Below are 24,860 nucleotides of genomic sequence, written 5' to 3' on the forward strand. Positions count from 1 at the left end.
AGATACAATTGTTCTAGAGTATGAAAGTCAGATATTACCTTTTAGGTTGATGATAGTTGAAGTATCACGAGCTGTCTGTCGGTGATAAGTCAAGTAGCACTATCATGCCCTCTTAATGAAGGCACTCTCCTTATATACTCTTTTCGGGACCAGGTCAGCTTTAGTGCTGAGTCACATTCTAACCTTGTGGCGAGCTATTTCTGTAAAGGGTTAGTTTGACATGTTACTGTGAACCATTACTAATGACAGATGCATCCTCTATCCCCAACTCTTGCATCAGTTTAACCCATTCAAATTCTACTGCTAGTCTAGCTCTTCCTCGTTCCGTTGATGCCCCGCTCTCTCCCCCTTCTGGGGGCGGTGCCCGAATGCAAGGCATCTCCTCGGGCCAGCTATCCGGCCCCCACTCAAGAGGCGGAGCCAGTGGTGACAGTGTGTGCTGATCCAGCGAAGGAGGTGTCCTCAGAGCCCCTTTTTGTGCTACCGCATCAGATTACAATGGGGAACACTGCAACAGAGTTAAATATTGAACAATTTCGAAAGTGTTATTTTAACACCAGTACAGTGGGACTCACATGTTCACAATAGTGTACATATTACTTTCAGAGTTAAATATACACTATTGATTTAGCTGTGTGAATACCTCCTTTGCTGTGTGAATGTGTCTTAGGGGGCAGCAGTCTTTACAGGAGGACTGACAGTCATGACCCTGCTGGATTAAGTGGTCGGATGCTGACCCTGCTAGCTTGTTCCTCTTTTTTCCCTTTCTCCTCCCTTATCCCTTTGCTTTCCCCTCTTCCACCCTCAACCCTTTGACAAGTCTTCCTGCCTGAAGTGGCACACATGAAAGTTAGGGGCTAACTTCCTGTCTGACTGGATGGGATGTTTCAGGGACAATCACAGAGGAGCTTCTTTGCTTGGTTAGGGAGTAATATCTCTTCTTTGTTCAACTTGATTGTTGCTAATATTAGATGTAGTTTAGATGCTGTGACTTCATTTTCAAGCACGGCGGGCAATGATGTTGTTGCAAAGATGTTTTGAGAATATAAAGCTTGCAAACAAGTTATGTTAAGTTTATGCATTCATTTTTTATATATATATATATATATATATATATATATATATATATATATATATATATATATATTTATACAATAGATTTATAGATATATAAGAAAAAAAATATATACATGATAAAAGCAAATAAATTAATACTACATAGTAAATCTACTGAACAATACATCATATAGCCTCAGAAATAGTTACAAATTATTAATACACATTCATGAATGTAAAGGCCCGTTGGTTAAGAGTTCAGAAATGTGCGCTGCTGCTTTTTTCCATGTGTCCAGAGTGGACACCTTGGCCCTGTGTATCCTGGCCGTGGAGAGTTAAATGTGAGCAGCCATTATTGCCATTATTGCAATGGTAACTGATGAGGTGGAATCCACCTTTACACAATATTTTTCTTAGCAGCTGTGGTTCCTGCCAACCACACTCTCTGTTGGCGCTCTGACAAGTGCAAATCAGAGCCATCACAAAGCCACCTCACTATTGGATCTAATGACATTATTTTATCTATAGGTACAGTACAACTCCTTTTGAGGGGTGTCTGTCCGTTCGAAGTTTGACCAATGGCTGTATTGTTAATTCTGCTCCCCAGGGGACTACAAAGACTCGCATGGATGGGCGGATTTAAAGCTAAAGACAAAATGATGAACCTGGGACATTTAAACAGTGGCAGATTTCCTGGAAACTGAGGAGTCCATTCACATAGAACATGCCTTTGAAAGTATAGATACACTTCTTAGACTAAGAATCTGATATAAACGCTTTTTCTTACACGCTGAGAATTCTTTATTACGCCATATTGGAGAGTATGAATGCCATTTAAGATTAGATCTCATATGCTTCTCTGTAGCTTGCCACACGTTTTTTAACTAGTTGACATGACCACCATTGTCATTTAATACTTGTTACCATGGATGTAGCTCCAAATATAAACATACACTCTATATGCAAACGTATGTGGACAGTGGACACCCCTTCAAATTAGTGGATTTGGATATTTCAGCCACACCTGTTGCTGAATCGAGCACACAGACATGTAATCTCCATAGACAAATATTGGCAGTGGAATGGCCTTACTGAAGAGCTCAGTGACTTTCAATGTGGCACCGTCATAGGATTCCACCTTTCCAACAAGTCAGTTCGTAAAATGTCTGCCCCGCTAGAGCTGCCCCGATCAACTATATAAGGGCCAGCCGCAAAGTGGTAGGCCACACAAGCTCACAAAACGGGACTGCCGAGTGCTGAAGCCCAGTGCTTAACAAATGTCTGTCTTTGGTTGCAACACTCACTACCAAGTTCCAAACTGCATCTGGAAGCAACATCAGCACAAGAAGTGTTCTTCGGGAGCTTCATGAAATCGGTTTCCATGGCCAAGCAGCCGCACACAAGCCTAAGATCACCATGCGTAATGCCAAGCGTCAGCTGGAGTGGTGTACCGCCATTGGACTCTGGAGCAGTGTAAATGCGTTCTTTGGAGTGATCACGCTTCACCATCTGGCAGTCCGACGGACGAATTTGGGTTTGGCAACTTACCCCAATGCATAGTGGCAACTGTAAAGTTTTGTGGAGGAGGAATAATGGTCGTGGGCTGTTTTTCATGGTTCGGGCTAGGCCCCTTAGTTCCAGTGAAGGGAAATCTTAACGCTAAAGCATACAATGGCATTCTAGATCATTCGTATTTGTAGTCAACTCCCCCCACTCTTGAGCACATCTTCATGCGTGTGACACTATTGAACATGGGTCAAAAGGCAAACAAAAGTATTATCATAGTTTTTTCGCTGGTAGACAGTGTCCTGAACACCTTTAATAGAACTGCAGGAAAACAGTGCCCGACAGGTGGGGGTGAAGGACACTGTGTACCGGTGCACGGCTAGCTAGCTAGCTAGCTACCGTTGTTACCCCCGCCCCTTCTTCTGTGGGGCTTATTGGCGGCTGGCATCCAAATGTATTTTCCATTAATGGCACCTAATGTACTGGAGTTCCCCACCTCCTACCTGTCCTAGCTTAAAAATGTACGAATATAAGTATAAAGAGGGGTTCATGAAGATGCAGGAATGCCCACATGCAGGAATGCTCCGAATTGCACCCTTCTCCAGATTGATGACGTATGTCACGCAGCTGAGAATTGAGTGGGGACGAATGGATATGTTTCAATTAGTTCCCAGCTAGCAACATCAGCAGCATGGCGCTAGATACAACTTGTAATAGAAGTGATGTTTATTTCTAGAGGCGAAGGGAAAAATTACTTGTAGTATTGGTCACCTACTGGAATCTGGATTTCACCTTGACATACCAATTAGCTAACGTAATGACAAGCTGGTGTGAATGACCAGTGCAATGGTGTTGGATCGAAGTGCTTCCCCATTGAGACACTTTTAAATTACTAAAGGGTCTATGTCATAAACCAGCAACGTTCCAGAATGGGGTGAAAATGGCAGCCATATTGTCTAATTGGAATGAATGGTATTAGAGGCATAATCCAGATTTTTACTTATGCAGGAAAATAAAAAGCATGGGATATTTTATAAATTAGGTAATAGAATTATTGTCAACCTAAAATATTGTAATTTAATTATATGGGTTTTATACAAATGTTCTGTATAAATAGCCTAAACTGATGTAAACAGACCATAAATGTCTGCATTTCTGCTTTTTTGGAAAGCTTTGAGTACTATTATATGATACAAGATCAGTACTTGTTGCATTTATAACTTGTCTGAGTCCTATCATCAACGTGTTGGCATATTGCCAGTTAATTTTAAAATTAATGGAATCATTCCTCTAAAACTGTCTGGCTAGCTATCTAACAAACATACAGTGCAGATCAATTCTTCATATTCATTATTTGTCTTTTCACAGCACTGGCAACAATATCTTATCACAGCACTGGCAAACCATGGTTGACCAACTCCCTGACCAAAATGGCTGACCTTTATCCCATCATAGGAAGGTTCATGTCCATTCTAGTATTTTGATTCCTAATTCTATGTGCTTCCATTGTTGCTTCCAATGACTGTATATATGAAGTTGCTTCCCACTGGGTAGCAGTTGCACTTGCTTCACCGGGCAGCTGGATCATATGTCGCTGGTGGTAGCTAACGTGCATGGCCAATTTATTCCATCCCACTTGATTATATTTAGAGTAGAATAGCAGCCTACACGAGAAATAACTTGTAATATTGGTAGTAACCATCTGGATGTCATGTGATACAGTTTACTGCTCAATGGGGAGAGTTTGCGCTGTAACCCGGCAACACAACAACACGGGGTGAATTCTTCGCTCCCGAGTCCTGATTGCTCAGCACTGCTGTCCTGCAGTAACTTAAAGGGACGTAGCTAGAATAGTGTAGCTAATATCAGGCCAGGGTGACAGCTAAAGCACATTTATTGTTTTGTAGTCTGATAAAAACCGAATGATTCTTAAAACTCCCAAGTCCCAACTTCGGCAAACAAGTTTCAAATTGTCGCTGATATTTCTAGCCATAAGCATAAGCTAGCTGGGGAGGGCTGATGGCTCATTAGGATGACTGACTGAACTGACTGAAACCAATCCGTTCATCCCCACTCAACTTTGGCTGTGCGACATACGTCATTCATTTTCTACGAGTAGTCTGAGTCAGTCGGTAAATCATGAGCGTTTTCAGGTGCAACTTTACTAACAATGGTTTTGGGAAATAGCTCTGAGATTTATCGATGCTCCTACGAAGGAGCCACTCTCCCTCCCTATTGTTATTCTCACCTCTCTTCCTCTTGAAGAGCGACAGGATCCCTGATTTCCTGCTTAACTGCTCACAAGTGAACTGTGAAGGACATCACTGCAGAGCGTAGGTCTTCAGACCCTGTTAGAAGTGAGTAAATACTGCAAGGTTTTTGCTTAGTGTAGAAATTGCTTTTCTACTACTCAGTCTCAGTTGGTAGCTATTTTAGACTCAAGTCAACTTGGCTAGCTCACGAAGAAGCAAGCTATCCTCATTAGCATACTCTACCTAGAACACGGTAGCATTGCTAGCTCACCTCTCGTCTAGCTTAATCTACATTGTTCTGAAAGAGCTGCAAAACGTGGACCCATACAAATCAGCTGGGCTTGACAATCTGGACCCTCTATTTCTGAAACTATCCGCCGCCATTGTCGCAACCCCTATTACCAGCCTGTTCAAACTCCCTTTCATATCGTCTGAGATCCCCAAGGATTGGAAAGCTGTCGCGGTCATCCCCCTCTTCAAAGGGGGAGACACACCCTGGACCCAAACTGTTACAGACCTATATCCATCTTGCCCTGCCTATCTAAGGTCTTCGAAAGCCATGTCAACAAACAGAACACTGACCATCTCGAATCCCACCGTACCTTCTCCGCTGTGCAATCTGGTTTCCGAGCCGGTCACGGGTGCACCTCAGCCACGCTCAAGGTACTAAACGATATCATAATCGCCATCGATAAAAGACAGTACTGTGCAGCCGTCTTCATCGACCTGGCCAAGCCTTTCGACTCTGTCAATCATCATATTCTTATCGGCAGACTCAGTAGCCTCGGTTTTTCTAATGACTGCCTTGCCTGGTTCACCAACTACTTTGCAGACAGAGTTCAGTGTGTCAAATCGGAGGGCATGTTGTCCGGTCCTCTGGCAGTCTATGGGGGTACCACAGGGTTCAATTCTCGGGCCGACTCTTTTCTCTGTATTTATCAATGATGTTGCTCTTGCTGCGGGCGATTCCCTGATCCACCTCTACGCAGACGACACCATTCTGTATACTTCTGGCCCTTCCTTGGACACTGTGCTATCTAACCTCCAAACGAGCTTCAATGCCCTACAACACTCCTTCCGTGGCCTCCAACTGCTCTTAAATGCTAGTAAAACCAAATGCATGCTTTTCAACCGTTCGCTGCCTGCACCCGCATGCATCACCACCCTGGATGGTTCCGACCTAGAATACGTGGACATCTATAAGTACCTAGGTGTCTGGCTAGACTGTAAACTCTCCTTCCAGACTCATATCAAACATCTCCAATATAAAATCAAATCTAGAATCGGCTTTCTATTTCGCAACAAAGCCTCCTTCACTCACGCCGCCAAACTTACCCTAGTAAAACTGACTATCCTACCGATCCTCAACTTCGGCGATATCATCTACAAAATAGCTTCCAATACTCTACTCAGCAAACTGGATGCAGTTTATTACAGTGCCATCCGTTTTGTTACTAAAGCACCTCATACCACCCACTACTGCGACCTGTATGCTCTAGTCGGCTGGCCCTCGCTACATATTCGTCGCCAGACCCACTGGCTCCAGGTCATCTACAAGTCCATGCTAGGTAAAGCTCCGCCTTATCTCAGTTCACTGGTCACGATGGCAACACCCACCCGTAGCACGCGCTCCAGCAGGTGTATCTCACTGATTATCCCTAAAGCCAACACCTCATTTGGCCACCTTTCCTTCCAGTTCTCTACTGCCTGTAACTGGAACGAATTGCAAAAATGGCTGAAGTTGGAGACTTTTATCTCCCTCACCAACTTTAAACATCTGCTTTCTGAGCAGCTATCCGATCACTGCAGCTGTACATAGTCCATCGGTAAATAGCCCACCCAATTCACCTACCTCATCCCCATGCTGTTTTTATTTATTTACTTTTCTGCTCTTCTGCACACCAGTATCTCTACCTGCACATGACCATCTGATCATTTATCACTCCAGTGTTAATCTGCTAAATTGTAATTATTTGCCTACCTCCTCATGCCTTTTGCACACAATGTATATAGACTCTCTTTTTTCTACTGTGTTATTGACTTGTTTATCGTTTACTCCATGTGTAACTCTGTGTTGTGATCTGTTCACACGGCTATACTTTATCTTGGCCAGGTCGCAGTTGTAAATGAGAACTTGTTCTCAACTAGCCTACCTGGTTAAATAAAGGTGAAATAAAAAATATAAAAAAACATTCACCCTTTTGTTTGAACCGACCGTCTCAGCCTCACAGCTCCTTTCTCTACCTGAACCACACGGTTTCCTTCAGCCAGCACTAAGCTAGCTACAGCACACCTTCACCATGAGGTAGTTGCTAGCTAGCTAATGCCCCACTAGCCTCGTGGCTATAGCGTTCTACTGAGCTCATTGTTGGTAGCTATTAGCCTCAAGGCTACTAACTAGCTAGCTTATAACACTGTTTCCACAAGCTACTTTAGGCTAGCCACCAGCCGCAAGGCTCCTAACCAGCTAGCTTATAACGCTGTTTACATGAGCTACATTTCATTTCGCTAGCCATCAGCCGCAAGGCTTCTATCTAGCTAGCCTATGCCATCTACACGTTGTTCTTACAACAGGCGTTGTTTTGTCCTCCTAGCAAGCCTTGTTCCTCACAGTGACCACTGCTATTGCATCCCAGGATGAGCCCAGCACTTGAACCACCACATTCTTGCGCTTGCGGATCCATGATTGCGGGTAAGGATTTCCACCCTCAATGCATCAATTACTTGTGAAAGGAACACGCTCAAGAGGCGCTCAACAAGCCTTAGTCCTATGAGCACTGCAAATCGCTGACTGGGTCGGGTCTTAAGAGGAAGATTAAATGAGCAATCATCTCAATAGTCCCTCTCACCTCTGAGCCAACAGCGAAAACGAGGCTCCGCTACCCTGATCCTCGACTCCCTCCCCTCACTTTCTGATGATGTAGTGCCAGGAGAAGGCGAGCTAGGGGATGATGAGGACGATGATGGGGTAAATCTCACCGATATCCTTTAGATAGCTCAGGCGATGGGGGCTGATGAACCCATTCTCCCGCCCTCTCAGGCTTGCAGATCTGATGGCCCCGAGAGCAGTTTAGGCTCCTCCATGTCGGCAGGCGACTGGCCATCTCTCGTCAGTGCTAAAGGCCCTTTAAAGGCAATGTTTCCCAAATTCGATCCTGGGGACCCCTTGGGTGCACATTTAGTTTTTTGCCATAGTACTACACAGTTGATTCAAATATCCAACTCATCATCAAGCTTAGATTATTTTAATCAGCTTTGTAGTGTAGTTCTAGGGCAAAAAAAAGTGCAGCCAAGGGGGCCCAAGACCGAGTCCTAGCTTTTAACAGCTAGGAACGCTATTTCTTGTCCCGGAATCCCGCTGAACTGACAGGTTGAAGTCTGCTTAACAGGGCCCCTAAGCTGCTAACCATCAAGCTAACGAAGTTTGTTTACAATGGAGCCCTCTTTGTCTGGAGAAGTAAATGAACAGCTCAAGTGCTGTAAGAGCTGTATCTACTCTGCTTTGATATCGGGACAAACTGGATCACTCTGAGTTCCAATTCGGCAATTATTTGCTTGCCGAGGATTATATGCTTGAGGTGGCTTCCTTGATCACGCAGGTCGCCAGCCTACGTAAGAAACTGGGGAAAACACAGTGTGGAATATTTACCTTTTCTACGCTGGTGGCTGGAAGGCGTTCACGCTTGTTGGAAGCATCTCTGCCTTGTTGTTTGTTGTTATCCGTCTAACTGGTGTTGCCCGGAGTTTGTTCGCCAGGGGAGCCATCTCCTGCCTCTCCTCCCCCATCTGATGGCAGAGTTGAAGGAGTACAGCAAGAGGAGCATGGCAATCAATGATGGTCACATGTCACAAGCCGTGGAAGCCGAAAACAGCAGCCTCCAGCAAAGCTGTCTACACTCCCAATGAGAGGCCCGGAGCGGATACAAACAACGAATAGTTTCACCGCCCTGCAGCCTGATTTTCCTGCACCTTCGTCGCAGAGGGTACCTGTATCTGCGGCCGGTGTGCCTACTCCGGGAGCTGCGGGCTCATGTTATCCTGCCTCTCGCCCGTCCTTAAAGGGTTCTCTGAATCCTGTGAAGCCTGTGAGTGGGCAGATTTCCTCATCCTTCTCGCCAACCATGATTTTGGGCAGCTCCATGGTAAGAAATGTGACTGTTCCTGGTGCAAAAACAATGTCCTATCCCGTAGCTCGAGTAAATTACATTACTAAGCTGCTCCTGAATGTACTACCTCAGGACATGTGGGTTTTAATGACATTATGAAGGGCAGTTCTGAACATTTTAAACTGGATTTAAAGAGCTGATTGACCCTCTGCTAGACACTAATAAAAGACCCATCATATCTGTCCCTGTGCCCTCTCTGAATTGTGGCATTGAACGCTTTAGCAGGATTCTTTCTCTTCACAACTGGCTACGTGATTATTGCCGCACAATGGGTGTAGCTTTTGTTGACAATTTCGATACCTTTTGGAAATAAGGAGGATGATCACAAATCATTTGTGTTCCTGGATCCTTACACAACATTATAAGGTTGCGTTGAGGCAATGACTCAATGGCCCAAGTCCAGCTCATTAAAATCCTACCATTGTGTTGCTGAGTTGTCATAATGCTTTAGCAAATGTACATTATACCAGGAGCGTTGGTAGACACAATGTAAGTAACCTAATTTATGTCCCTCTAACTGCCATGAATGCCTCTGCTGATCGTACAGCTATTGTATGTAGCATTTATGTGCCTATTGACCAAATTTATGTTGTTCGCACTGATGCGGTGGGTCCTAGTAGGAATTCCCCTGCTTGCAGCTCACCCTGCACTAACATAAATAACATGAGAATATCTACTTCTGCTAAGCTTCCAAGTAAAGCATTGAAAACAAGAAATCATCGCAGAAAAGTGCTCAAAATAGCCCATGTTAACATGTCGCTTAAGACACAAGGTTCATGAAATGAATAACTTGCTAGTAACAGATTACTTTCATATTTTGACTATCTGCTGCTATAGACCACCAAGTGCTAACAGTCAGTATCTGGATAACATGTGAAATGCTTGATAATGTAATGTGATATCAACAGAGAGGTATATTTTCAGGGTGACTTAAATATTGACTGGCTTTCATCAAGCTGCCCACTCAAAAAACAGCTTCAGGTTCAGGTTATCAGTCAATCTACCAGGGTAGTTACAAACAGCACAGGAATGAAGTCATCAACATGTTTTGATCACATTTTTATGAATGCTGCAGAAATGTGCTTGAAAACAGTATCCAGATCCATCGGATCATACAATAAGTTTTGTAGTAATTCCCATGTTGCTGATGTAAACAATATTTGTTGGTCTGTGTTGTGTAATGAGGAGCAAACAGACACTGCACTTGACACATTTATGAAATTGCTCATCCCAGTTACTAATAAGCAAGCACCCATCAAGAAAATGACTGTTAAAACTGTTAAATCCCTGTGGATTGATGACGAATTGAAATATTTTATGATTCAGGGAGATGAGGCAAAAGGAATGGCAAATAAGTCTGGCTGCACAACCGATTGGCAAACGTACTGCAAATTGAGAAATCATTTGACTAAACTGAATAAAAAGAAGAAGAAACTACACTATGAAACAAAAGTAAATGACATAAAGAATGATAGTAAAAAGCTTTGGAGCACCTTCAATGACATTTTGGGAAAAAAGGCAAATTCAGCTCCATTCATTGAATCAGATGTCTCATTCATCACTAAACCGACTGATATTGCCAACTACTTAAATTATTTTATAATTGGCAAGTTTAGCAAACTTAGGCATGACATGCCAACAACAAACGCTGACACTACACATCCAAGTATATCTGACCAAATTATGAAAGACAAGCGTTGTAATTTTGAATTCCATAAAGTGAATGTGGAAGAGGTGAAAAATTATTGTCGTCTATCAACATTGACAAGCCACTGGGGTCTGACATCTTAATAGTAGACGATATTGCCACTCCTATTTGCCATGTTTTCAATTTAAACCTACTAGAACGTTTGTGCCCTCAGCCCTGGTGGGAAGCAAAAGTAATTCCGCTTCCTAAGAATAGTAAAGCTCCCTTTACTGGCTCAAATTCCCAACCAATCAGCTTGTCACCAATCCAAAGTAAAGTTTTGGGAAAAATGGTGTTTGACCAGATACAATGCTATTTTACAGTAAACAAATTGACAACAGACTTTCAGCGCGCTTATAGGGAAGGAAATTCAACAAGCACAGCACTTACACAAATGACTGATGATTGGCTGTGAGAAATTGATGATAAAAAGATTGTGGGGGCTGATTTGTTACACTGCTGTGCGGATTTTGACATCATTGATCTGCTGCTGGAAAGACTTATGTGTTATGGCTTTACACCCCCTGCTATATTGTTGATAAAGAGGTGCATGTCTGACAGAACACAGAGGGTGTTCTTTAATGGAAGCCTCTCCAACATAATCCAGGTAGAATCAGGAATTACCCAGGGCAGCTGTCTAGGCCTTTTACTTTAAAAAATCTTTACTAATGACAGCCCATTATCCCCCGTGTATTTATACTGTACCTGTGTTCTCTGTTTGTCTGTGCCAGTTCATCTTGCCTTGTCAAGTCAACCAGCATGTTGTTCCGTGCTGCTTTTTCCTAGTCTCTGTTTTTCTAGTCCTCCCAGTTCTGACTTTTTGCCTGCCCTGGCACTGAGCCCGCCTGCCTCACCATTCTGCCTGCCCTGACCTCGAGCCTGCCTGCCGCCCTGTACCTTTTAGACTCTGACCTGGTTAAAGAACTTCTGCCTGTCCTCGACATGCCTCTTGCCTGCCCCTTGAGCCTCAAACCATCTGCCTCCTGTGTCAGCATCTGGGTCTCGCCCTGTGTTGTGATAGACTGAAATGACTGCAACACTAAACAAAGAGCCGCAGTTAGTTTCAGAATGCGTAGCAAGAAATAAGTTAGTTCTAAATATATTTTTTAAAAAAATTAAAGCATTGTATTTGGGACAAATCATTCACTAACCCCTAAACCTCAACTAAATCTTGTAATAAATCATGTGGAAATTGAGCAAGTTGAGGTGACTAAACTGCTTGGGGTGACCCTGGATTGTAAACTGTCATGGTCAAAACATACTGATACGACAGTAACTAAATCTGTCCATAATAAAGCGCTGCTCTACCTTCTTAACATCACTATCTACAAGGCAGGTCCTACAGGCTCTAGTTTTGTTGCACCTGGACTACTGTTCAGTCGTGTGGTCACATTCCACAAAGAGGGAAATTGCAATTGGCTCAGAACAGGGCAGAACGGCTGGCCCTTGGATGTACACAGAGAGCTAACATGTATAATATACATACCAAAGTCAAGAAGAGATTGACTTCATCAATACTTGGATTTGTGAGAAGTATTGAAATGTTGAAAGCACCGAGCTGTCTGTTTAAATGACTAGCACACAGCTCAGACCCATGCATACCCTACAAGAACATGCCATCAGAGGTCTCTTCACAGTTCCCAAGTCCAGAACAGACTATGGGAGGCGCACAGTACTACATAGAGTCATGACTTCATGGAACTCTATTCCAAATTAGGTAACTGATGCAAGCAGTAGAATCTTTAAAATATTTAAAAATCAGATTAAAATACACCTTATGGAAGCAACACAAACATAGACACAGACATATGCATACACACACACGATAACATAAGCACTATACACACACGTGCATATGGATTTTATGTTGGAGATATGTGGTAGTGGAGTAGGGGCCTGAGGGCACACACTTAGTGTGTTGTGAAATCTGTTATGAAATGTATAGTAATGTTTTTAAAATTGTATAACTGACTTAATTTTGCCGGACCCCAGGAAGAGTAGCTGATGCCTTGGCAGTGGTCATCCATAATAATAGTCATCCATAATAATTACAAATACAAAGTACAAATATGATAACAGACCTAACCCTCTGCACCATTGGTGGAAAATGTATCCAATTGTCATACCCGAATAAAAGTAATGCTACCTTAGTAGAAAATGACTCAAGTAAAAGTGAAAGTCACCCAGTAAACTACTACTTGAGTAAAAGTCTAAAAGTATTTGGTTTTAGATATACTTAAGAATCAAAATATAAATGTAATTGCAAAAATATATTTAAGTATAATTTAAAATGACTTATATTAAGCAAACCAGAAGTCACAATTTTCAGTTATTTATTTATTTATGGATAGCCAGGTGCACTCCAACACTCAAGACATAATTTACAAATGATCAGAGGTAATAGGGTAGACCAGGGATGTTTTCTTGATAAGTGCGTGAATCTTCAAAATGTAACGAGTACTTTTGTGTGTCATGGAAAATGTATGGAGTAAAATTTTCTTTATTTTCTTAGGAATGTAGTGAAGTAAAAGTTGTCCAAAATATAAATAGTAAAGTACAGATACCCCAAAAACAACATAAGTTGTACTTTAAAGTATTTTTATTTAAGTACTTCACACCACTGCTCTGCACTTCCCGTAATGCCATTCAAGGCTGTGGTCATACCATGAGCCTTGAGGTGGTGGGAGAAAAGGCACTTTGGTTAAGCCTGTCCAGCTTTATAGACAAAGAAAAGGTGGACCTCCTGGATGCCCCAGTGACACCCAAGAATTTGTTCGGGCCCACTGTCGCCACCATGCAGCAGAAGTGTAACATGCTCAAGAAAGAAGACGAAGCCTTCAACTTCTGCCGGCCCCTGCATCTCGCCCCAGCCTTACAGATCAAAAGTGTAGTTAAGCAGTCCTACGCTGCAGCCGCATCAGGGTTCTGCTCTTCTAACTCCCCTAAGGGGGCACAGCCCTGGTGGCTGAAGAGGATATAGTGCAAAGCCCATGGCTCCCTGCGCTACTCTCCCTCTTTTGGGTTTAATGTTTGCCACTCCTTTCCCTCTCCGTGTTTCGCAGCAGCGGGAAAGCAGAGCTCCGTTAGATCAAAATCCTGTTCTCTGTGCAGCATCTCACCTAATGTCCATGCTCACATGAGATAATGGAGTATTTTTTGTTCCCCCAGAGTGCCACCCTCAGGCTCTCCCCCTGACGCCTTCTTAGGTTTTCAGCCAGGGGCAGAAGTCAGCATATCATCTCTCCCTCCGGTCTCACAGACACACGGAGCAGGACGACATTCTGTCTCTCACCATCCACTGTGGCCATTTCCCCCTTGCCTATGGCCTTTTTGCCTATAACTGTCATTGCACAGACAATCACCGTCAAGCCAGCTCTGAGATGCATCGCTCCAGTTTTCCCACTGGAGGGCGCTGCCATATTCGCTTCCCCATTCTACGGGGCTCTGAGGGAGCTTTTTTTCCCCTCTATATGGCAAAGATGACTTGGCTCTGTTATGGAGAACACTCTCCATTGAGCTAGCGATCAATCAGTATAGTAATTTATTACTTCACTTTCTGGGTCTTAGGGAAGCCCCAGACAGCTGTCTGGTACTCCCGAGTCCACAAAAATGTTGGTTCACGCAACCAGACCACTACCCGCTCTGCCTCCCCATCTTACGGGAGTGAGCGGCTGAGGATATATCTTTGCTTTTGACAACCCTCCATTGAGCAGGTCCAAGGCATACCAGTCAGCTAGCTGTCCTACTGCCCAGGATCAGGAATACTACGCTGCAGTCATTTCCTTCTCCCTTTGGCTACATTGCCTGACGTCTTACGTAGTGCCGAAACCCCGAGAGAGACCGCTTCCCGCATGTATCTGGACTGATTTGCTGCAGCCTGGTAGAAGCTATGACCCTGTGAGGGCCCTGGAAGACCCCACCCTCAAAACGGTGACCATGCCATTTGTCGTGGGAGAGCTGACACACCCATGAAATAGGGTGATGCCATATGCTTTTCCTTCTATGCTGCCCAGCATCCCTTTTCCGTCTACACGGAGCACGGGAAGAGGACTTCCCCCTCATCTTCAAGCCCCTTGATGACCAGTGACTTTCCAGTTGGCAGTTACACCCTGCTCACGACCAGTCCTGGCTGCTATCATCATGCAGATTTTGTACCCTGGCATACTAAGCAATTCTCTACCCTCACCCGGATGCTATAGCCCTTTGGGCATAGCCGGTGAGAGAAGGGAAAAAAAGAAAGAAAAAGAAAGACAGGCCCGTGACTCTTGGAAAATAGTGCCAGCCAGCGTTCGCTCTATGCTGCTCACGGGCTCGCAGCTCCCCTTCGGACTGCCACGCAGATTAAATATCAGCCCATGCAGAGACGCACGAGATTGAACATCCCTCAACTTTCCATAGTTTTCCCCTTTAGTTAACAATGTCAACGTTTCAATTGTGCTCAAATTAATGCAATATTACAGTGGTTCGTCCTTTAAAAGTTGCAGCGTATTGCGGCACAGCTTGCATGGTGCCGCAGAATTCTATGGCACGTTATTTAAGTGTCAACCACTGGTACCATTTAATGCTAGTTAGTGCTAGTTTGACCACCAGAGGACATCTTTGAGAAGCATTTGATAGCCTTCAATAGTGGCTGTACTAGAGAATTAAAACAATTTTTTTGTTAGAACATAGTATATGGGACTGATTTAAAAATTGTTGGTTAATTAATTTGATTAATATTATGGTGTTTATATTCCAAGAAAAACAAAACCCTCTTTGTTTCCGTTAGGATGGAACAGAAAATATGTTGCTGTAAAACGTGACCGTCGGGAGTAGGCTACAGTACTGGGCTATTTAGCTAAAGAATCCCTGTGTCGTGCAGGCATGCGGGAGACTGGGGTTCAATTCCCCAATGGGGAGTTAGTAGGCTGTCCTTGTAAATAAGAATTTGTTCTTAACTGATTTGCCTAGTTAAATAAAGGTTACACTAAGAGCATAACATTTCTACACCCTAATTGTATAATTGTAGTTTAACCAATACCCAAACTGAGATTCAGTGAAAATAAAAATAAATTTGATTTATCAAGACTAGTCCCCATGCTTGTCTCAGAGCAGCACGAAATGGTGCTAAAATAGTTGTAGGCTATTGCTTAAAATCCTATTGCTTCTATCTTCAATATGCTATTTAGATAAATAAGACCTACACCACTTTTAAGAGCACATAACTCAGCACTAGTGGCCTACAATATATAGAAAAATATGAAGTGACTCTCCACCAATAGTTACATATAGGGGATTGGAGGATTCTAAATTAAAACCAAAAGCCGCCTCATGGGTCTCCCGGCAAAAAGTATTTAGTCAGCCACCAATTGTGCAAGTTCTCCCACTTAAAAAGATGAGAGAGGCCTGTAATTTTCATCATAGGTACACTTCAACTATGACAGACAAAATGTTTTTTTTATGCATTTATTTGCAAATTATGGTGGAAAATAAGTATTTGGTCACCTACAAACAACCAAGATTTCTGGCTCTCACAGACCTGTAACTTCTTCTTTAAGAGGCTCCTCTGTCCTCCACTCGTTACCTGTATTAATGGCACCTATTTGAACAAGTTATCAGTATAAAAGACACCTGTCCACAACCTCAAACAGTCACACTCCAAACTCCACTATGGCCAAGACCAAAGAGCTGTCAAAGGACACCAGAAACAAAATTGTAGACCTGCACCAGGCTGGGAAGACTGAATCTGCAATAGGTAAGCAGCTTGGTTTGAAGAAATCAACTGTGGGAGCAATTATTAGGAAATGGAAGACATACAAGACCACTGATAATCTCCCTCGATCTGGGGCTCCACGCAAGATCTCACCCCGTGGGGTCAAAATGATCACAAGAATGGTGAGCAAAAATGACCTGCAGAGAGCTGGGACCAAAGTAACAAAGCCTACCATCAGTAACACACTACGCCGCCAAGGACTCAAATCCTGCAGTGCCAGATGTGTCCCCCTGCTTAAGCCAGTACATGTCCAGGCCCGTCTGAAGTTTGCTAGAGAGCATTTGGATGATCCAGAAGAAGATTGGGAGAATGTCATATGGTCAGATGAAACCAAAATATAACTTTTTGGTAAAAACTCAACTCGTTGTGTTTGGAGGACAAAGAATGCTGAGTTGCATCCAAAGGACACCATACCTACTGTGAAGCATGTGGGTGGAAACATCATGCTTTGGGGCTGTTTTTCTTCAAAGGGACCAGGACGACTGATCCGTGTAAAGGAAAGAATGAATGGGGCCATGTATCGTGAGATTTTGAGTGAAAACCTCCTTTCATCAGCAAGGACATTGAAGATGAAACGTGGCTGGGTCTTTCAGCCCGGGCAACGAAGGAGTGGCTTCGTAAGAAGCATTTCAAGGTCCTGGAGTGGCCTAGCCAGTCTCCAGATCTCAACCCCATAGAAAATTTTTGGAGAGAGTTGAAAGTCTGTGTTGCCCAGCAACAGCCCCAAAACATCACTGCTCTAGAGGAGATCTGCATGGAGGAATGGGCCAAAATACCAGCAACAGTGTGTGAAAACCTTGTGAAGACTTACAGAAAACGTTTGACCTCTGTCATTGCCAACAAAGGATATATATAACAAAGTATTGAGATAAACTTTTGTTATTGACCAAATACTTATTTTCCACCATAATTTGCAAATAAATTCATTAAAAATCCTACAATGTGATTTTCTGGATATTTTCCCCTCATTTTGTCTGTCATAGTTGAAGTGTACCTATGATGAAAATTACAGGCCTCTCTCATCTTTTTAAGTGGGAGAATTTGCACAATTGGTGGCTGACTAAATACTTTTTTGCCCCACTGTATTTTGCACTGCGGGAGCCCCAATCCATTCGGGAGCCCCATCCACAAAGTATCAAAATACAGAGAGGTTTTGGTAAAAGGTATATTGTCCTGCTAATAGCCCATAATGAAAATGAAAGTGAGCGGTTGTAATCTGAATACTAAAAACAAAATAAAACATTAAAACTTCCCTCTAAAAACATTTATTTCTGTTTTTAGAGGGGGAGAAACGTTTGGCCAATTGTGTGTCGCCCATAAAGGCCAAAATATACCCTGCTAATAGCCATAATGGCCCTGTACAACGTGACCGTGTGTGTTTGAAAGAGTATTTTCCAGTAAGCATTAGACAGCTTTGTTCCAATATTTTTGTAATTTATTCCCATAGTAATTTGTTATGCAGCCATAACTAAATAAACATCGGCATTTTGAAAAATTATTTTTATCATTATTTTATTAACGAAAGCATAAAGATGCTGATGAAGAAATAGAGTACTGTACAATATATGCTTTTACATTTGGATAATAATGCATTTAAAGCATTTTGAAGGTATAAGCCACCTGCATTTGTTTATTAGGCTACAGCAGAACAGCAGAACGGTCCGGACGGCCCTTGCTGTGCCTGATGAGCAGTTGGTCAAGTTCTGTTGTCAGAAGAGGAATGGAAATGTCAGGGTGAACCGACGACCTGATGAACCCACCAGGTATATTGACTCTGCCTGTCGGAGGTGGAGTTCCAGAGCTCAGAGGTGTGCCTTGCATGGATTGTGACTCCATCTCGTTCCTTACTCTCTTCAACGCGGCATTCTCCGCCTGTCTTTCTGCCAATGCCGCCTGGACCAATGCATCAGCTGTCGCCCGTATCTCTGCCCCGCGATAATGTTTATTTTTCTGCTGGTCTGCCTTCAATGATTCGATCTTGGTCTTCAAAGTTTGAATCTGATCCATGTGCACCTTCATCAGATGAATGGTACCGCCCTGAGCCCCCATCGATTACAGTGGCCTATGATAGAAACGGTAAATAAATTAAGAATTAAAAGTGACTTCAACACACAAATGCTGCGTACACATTTTAAGAATCTACAGTGCCTTGCGAAAGTATTCGGCCCCCTTGAACTTTGCGACCTTTTGCCACATTTCAGGCTTCAAACATAAAGATATAAAACTGTATTTTTTTGTGAAGAATCAACAACAAGTGGGACACAATCATGAAGTGGAACGACATTTATTGGATATTTCAAACTTTTTTAACAAATCAAAAACTGAAAAATTGGGCGTGCAAAATTATTCAGCCCCCTTAAGTTAATACTTTGTAGCGCCACCTTTTGCTGCGATTACAGCTGTAAGTCGCTTGGGGTATGTCTCTATCAGTTTTGCACATCGAGAGACTGACATTTTTTCCCATTCCTCCTTGCAAAACAGCTCGAGCTCAGTGAGGTTGGATGGAGAGCATTTGTGAACAGCAGTTTTCAGTTCTTTCCACAGATTCTCGATTGGATTCAGGTCTAGACTTTGACTTGGCCATTCTAACACCTGGATATGTTTATTTTTGAACCATTCCATTGTAGATTTTGCTTTATGTTTTGGATCATTGTCTTGTTGGAAGACAAATCTCTGTCCCAGTCTCAGGTCTTTTGCAGACTCCATCAGGTTTTCTTCCAGAATGGTCCTGTATTTGGCTCCATCCATCTTCCCATCAATTTTAACCATCTTCCCTGTCCCTGCTGAAGAAAAGCAGGCCCAAACCATGATGCTGCCACCACCATGTTTGACAGTGGGGATGGTGTGTTCAGCTGTGTTGCTTTTACGCCAAACATAACGTTTTGCATTGTTGCCAAAAAGTTACATTTTTAGTTTCATCTGACCAGAGTACCTTCTTCCACATGTTTGGTGTGTCTCCCAGGTGGCTTGTGGCAAACTTTAAACAACACTTTTTTATGGATATCTTTAAGAAATGGCTTTCTTCTTGCCACTCTTCCATAAAGGCCAGATTTGTGCAATATACGACTGATTGTTGTCCTATGGACAGAGTCTCCCACCTCAGCTGTAGATCTCTGCAGTTCATCCAGAGTGATCATGGGCCTCTTGGCTGCATCTCTGATCAGTCTTCTCCTTGTATGAGCTGAAAGTTTAGAGGGACGGCCAGGTCGTGGTAGATTTGCAGTGGTCTGATACTCCTTCCATTTCAATATTATCGCTTGCACAGTGCTCCTTGGGATGTTTAAAGCTTGGGAAATCTTTTTGTATCCAAATCCGGCTTTAAACTTCTTCACAACAGTATCTCGGACCTGCCTGGTGTGTTCCTTGTTCTTCATGATGCTCTCTGCGCTTTTAACGGACCTCTGAGACTATCACAGTGCAGGTGCATTTATACGGAGACTTGATTACACACAGGTGGATTGTATTTATCATCATTAGTCATTTAGGTCAACATTGGATCATTCAGAGATCCTCACTGAACTTCTGGAGAGAGTTTGCTGCACTGAAAGTAAAGGGGCTGAATAACTTTGCACGCCCAATTTTTCAGTTTTTGATTTGTTAAAAAAGTTTGAAATATCCAATAAATGTCGTTCCACTTCATGATTGTGTCCCACTTGTTGTTGATTCTTCACAACAAAATACAGTTTTATATCTCTATGTTTGACGCCTGAAATGTGGCAAAAGGTCGCAAAGTTCAAGGGGGCCGAATACTTTCGCAAGGCACTGTAGCAAAACGAAACACTTTCTTGGTAACAATGTGTTTTTTCGGTGCGGCCCATTGTCCAGCCCTTTGTCCACTGATCTCCACGGAGGGTTGTCGGCATGTTTGTATGCTCTGCAAAACAACATTCACGTTTTTAGTACTCAATCATTTACATTTATTTTATTTAATTATCGATTTTATTACACAGTATGCCTACTACACATTGATAGGTTATGTATATATAAATATACAAACCTTTAGTTTTGGTGATTCTCTCAGCTCCGACTCATTTTCAAGTCCTCTCGTGGTTACAGTCCTACTCCTGGAATGGGTAGAACCATAGAAAGAAGCTGGCTTGATGAAAACAATCTCCATTTGGTATGTTCTCTTTGGTCGCAATGTCTTTTTTTGCAGGTAGGGGGATGTTCACACCTATAGTAGCCGGGCTGTAAAGAGTCTTTTGTCCTGCTAATCTGCTACAAGTGTTTGAAAACCTGTTTTCAGAATGCCACCAGCTGTCCATCACTACTTTAAATAAAAACACATCTTGTTTACATTCTTTATTGTAACCATAATGTCACAAATAATTTGCTCACCCTTTTCAATTACTTTAGAGTTTGGGATTTACAAATGTGTGCTTTTCATGTCATTTTTCGTTAAATCCAGTTGTGATTTAAGTATAACTTTTTAGTGACGCCTTTAGCGAGAGATCTAATGGTTTAATATTTAATAATATCTGCCCTCCGAATTCATATCTACGGGGCATTTTTCACGCCATTATTAATTACATTGTTTTAGTTTGAACGTGCAGACTGGCACTAAGAACAGAGGGAACGTTTCCCCTAGTCAGCTCCATTATTAGTGCAATGCCCCTTAAAGTGTTGATCTGTTCCACATGGGCTAGGTCCGTCTTCTGTGCGTGGCTCTGCGGCCCATCCTGTGCCCTCGTTCCTTGAACCTCACGCGCCCACCTCTGTTTCAGTGGATTCAGCTGGAGAACTGCAAGGCAATCCCATTGTGCGTCACTCGGGAGCCATGACCAATATAGATTGTCCTGCTAATAACAGGGTTAATAATATATCTGTAAGAATATCCAAGGGGCTTTTATTCTAAATTAATAATAATAATAATCATCTCTTTGTTTAAAAATATTTTGGAGCTGATTTTTTTCTCTCCAAATAACGTAAAATTAGTGACAAAAAGGCCATTCTTGAACAAGGGGTGAGACATTGTTACTAATTTGTAAATAAAACCAGTTTGTTATTTAGAATGATTTATTTCTGTTTTTAGAGGGAGCGATACCAAAAACCTACAGTCATCTCATGGGTGTCCCAGTCTACGGGTATTGAAGCAGCATCTGTAGCAACACAGCTTGACTGCTATGCAGTATCTTAGACCATTGCTAGTGGCTCTATGACCGGTCAGGAGTGGGCTACAGTACTACAGTAAGAACAAAAATAATCCTAACAAAATAAAATAATAAAAACCTTAGTGTAACAACAGTTTTAGTAAGTAATACTGAAGTCGTGCATAATTATCAGTTTCTATCTAGGTTTATGGCACCCATTCATTGTCAGTTAGAGACACAGTAGGACCCAAAGCATAATTAGTGCTCTAATGGTCTGGAGCAATGAAGTGGTCTGGAGCAATGAAGTAGTGATGCAGGGTACCATACTAAACCACAAATTACCTCTTAAGTCCCGCAGCATAATCACAAAACTTTTAGTGGAGCAACCACTGTAGGCACTTTCAATGTAACATACTGAAACAAAATGAACTATGCAAAGAGATTTTCTTGCAGGCAGAGCGCATTGGAGTAGGATTCTATTGCATTGACATGCACGACTCAAAGCCAATTTATGCTTGATCCGAAAATGTGGTCGGAGGCGCCGTATGAATGGTGTGACATAATTGCGAAGCCTCCAGAGGCCAGGCCTCCAGAGGCCCCCTACTCGGCGAAGCACAAGAAGTTTGAATGCCCTGACTTCTGCTAAAGCCACCGTAAATGCTGTACATCCAATGCAGACGTCAGATTGACCATGCACTACTCTACACAGACCGGGGCACCATAACCAATCAGAGCTGCAGTAGGCCTAAATGCAAATATCCATTGCCATATATGGATCTGTGCCATTCACTTTGAACTGGACAGCATGAGTTATCGTGAGTAGATGCGCTTGTTTTGATCATATTCTTTGCCAGTTAGTGAGTTATTAGCCCAGTTATAGCTAATTTCTAGTCAACAATGGGGGAGTGGTTGCTTCCTACAAGTGCACAGAATGTGTGCATTTCTAGTATTTTTGAAAAGCATGTCCGGTAAGAGCTTAAAGGGGCAGTGTTGTATTTTGCAACAACTCTTGAATAAGCTAAGTAGCCAATAGGCAGAGGGTAGCATAATTTTTCTGATTCTCAGTGATAATGGTATGGGAATAAAAAATAATTATACATAATGGTTTTTTTTTTTGCATCAAACAACACAACATTTTCAATCACCTTGGCCAAGTGGATGAACAGGTTAATGTCAAGCCCTGCATGTTTTTTTTTTTCAAAAGTCTCATGGAATGTAGGCCTACATTGAACACCACACATTTGCTGCTACTGTAGGCTGAAGATAGAACAGTTATTTCCATGTTAAAATGTCATGGGATGCATTTTTCTAGATTGTTTTTGATGTTAGGCCAATCTGGTAGGCCTACATTATAATCAAATAGCCACAGTAGTCTCAGTGTTCACAGTAAACACGCGCCGGAAGTTTCACAATGTTCAAATTAGCACTCTGCAGACATGAAATTTGCTATGCCCAATTTTTTTTGAGGGAATATTAGTGCCAGCCCCATGAGTCATGCTCTCTGTTTTACAGTTGATGCGTTTTCTTGAAAAAGTGGTATGACTAAACAGATCGTTCCTCTGTTTTCCAGGGTGCTATGCTCCTGAAAATGTTGTCAGGTCCTCTAGCCTCTTTCTTGGGCCTGCCAAGGCCCCGACAGTAATACAGTTTATCCCAAACAAATATGTCAGTTCTAGGGGAGGCACATCGCTTACGCCCAGTCTCTAAGCCTTTAACTCATCCTGCAATGTGTCTATTGTGCAATGTGTCTATTGTGATCCTTTCACAGCAGCTACTAGCCGCTGAGAAGAGTGGAGATGTAATATTCATCAGTGTTTTTCTTTACTACTACCCTTGGCATCCCTAAAGTGATTGTGTCTTGACTGCGCTCTACCAACCACTGTTCATGCTCACAATCTGCCCCAAGGTTTTTCAGGTTAATGTACCTAACCCCATCCTTGGCCGACTTCTCGTTGTCGCACCTTGGAGCCTATTTCTTTTCGACTGTCGCCTTCCCCAGAAAGATGTCCCTGTCGTTGTACAGTACGCACGTTGCACGTACTTGGATTGAACGAGAGCTCATGCAAGGGTGTCATGCTCTTTGCTCATTGGGCAACCACCCTCAACGCTATCCTGGCAGATCATTGGGACAATTATGTTTATTTATAATGGTGAGGGTGACAGCCTTCGTAGGGGCCTGAAACAGCCCTCTCTTACAGAGGAGTTTACCTCTTGGGCACTGTTTTTGGGATATACAGTACTTATAGAAAGTCTACAACCCCTTTTACCTTTTTTGTATTTCCCTGCCATAAAATGTAATCTAAACAGGATTGAATTGGATTTTTTGTAATTATTTTTTGGGGGTGACAGCATCATGTTATGGGTATGCTTCCACCAGCAGGAACTGAGAAGTTTGTTAGGATCAAAATAAATATAAGAGGAGTAAACCCTAGATGAAAAGTTAGAGGAAAGCCCACATCAGTCTTCTGAAAATCCTGGGATAGTTTTTTTAAATAATTACACAAATGTTTAAGCAAAAGACACACCAGAATGGCTTTCCAAGAGGTGTTGAGTGTTCCTGAGGGGTCTAGTCTCAGTCTTGCCTTAAATCTGCTTACAAAATCTGAGACAACATTTAAATATCATTGTCCATCAATGATCCCCAACCAAATCTACAGAGTCTGAGCAATTTTGACAAAAAACTATGGATATACAGTAAATTCGGAAAAGTATTCAGACCCCTTGACATGTTCCACATTTTGTTACGTTACAGCCTTATTCTAAAATTGATTAAATCATTTCCCCCCTCATCAAACTACACACAATACCCCATAATGACAAAGCAAAAAAAGGTTTTTAGACATTTTTGTAAAAAAATAAATAAACTGAAATACTAATTTACATAAGTATTCAGCCCCTTTGCTATGAGACTTGAAATTGAGCTCAGGTTCATCCTGTTCCCATTGATCATCCTTGAGATGTTTCTACAACTTGACTGGAGTCCACCTGTGGTAAATCCAATTGATTGGAATGATTTGGAAAGGCACACACCTGCCTATATAAGGGGACTCCCGAGTAGCGCAGTGGTCTAAGGAACTGCATCTAAGTGCTAGAGGCGTCACTACAGACCCTGATTCGATTCCAGGCTGTATCACAACCAGCTGTAATTGGAAGTCCCATAGGGAGGTGCACAATTGGCCCAGCTTTGTCCGGGTTAGGGTTTGGCCTGGGTAGGCCGTCATTGTAAATATGAATTTGTTCTTAGCTGACTTGCCTAGTTAAATAAAGGATAAATAAAAAACAAGGTCCCACAGTTCACATTGCATGTCAGAGCAAAATCCAAGCCATGAGGTTGAAGGAATTGTCCGTAGA

At 42.6% G+C, this 24,860-nt stretch overlaps 1 protein-coding gene and 1 long non-coding RNA gene across 2 annotated transcripts in view; one reads left to right on the forward strand and one right to left on the reverse strand.

The window, feature by feature from the left end:
* LOC110534227 (forkhead box protein O1-A) overlaps nt 1–24,860 on the forward strand; it is a 90,741-nt gene that overhangs the window by 44,665 nt on the left and 21,216 nt on the right. The window lies entirely within an intron of this gene.
* Nucleotides 20,204–24,860, reverse strand: part of LOC110534228 — a 46,131-nt gene continuing 41,474 nt past the window's right edge. The window contains exons 3-4 of the long non-coding RNA XR_002475099.2: nt 20,417–20,483; nt 20,204–20,293 (exon numbers count right to left, since the gene is read on the reverse strand). This is a non-coding gene — a long non-coding RNA (uncharacterized LOC110534228). The remainder of the gene's footprint in view (nt 20,294–20,416; nt 20,484–24,860) is intronic.

This window comes from Oncorhynchus mykiss, chromosome 10 (assembly GCF_013265735.2).
Source record: "Oncorhynchus mykiss isolate Arlee chromosome 10, USDA_OmykA_1.1, whole genome shotgun sequence".
Taxonomy (NCBI): Eukaryota; Metazoa; Chordata; class Actinopteri; order Salmoniformes; family Salmonidae; genus Oncorhynchus; species Oncorhynchus mykiss.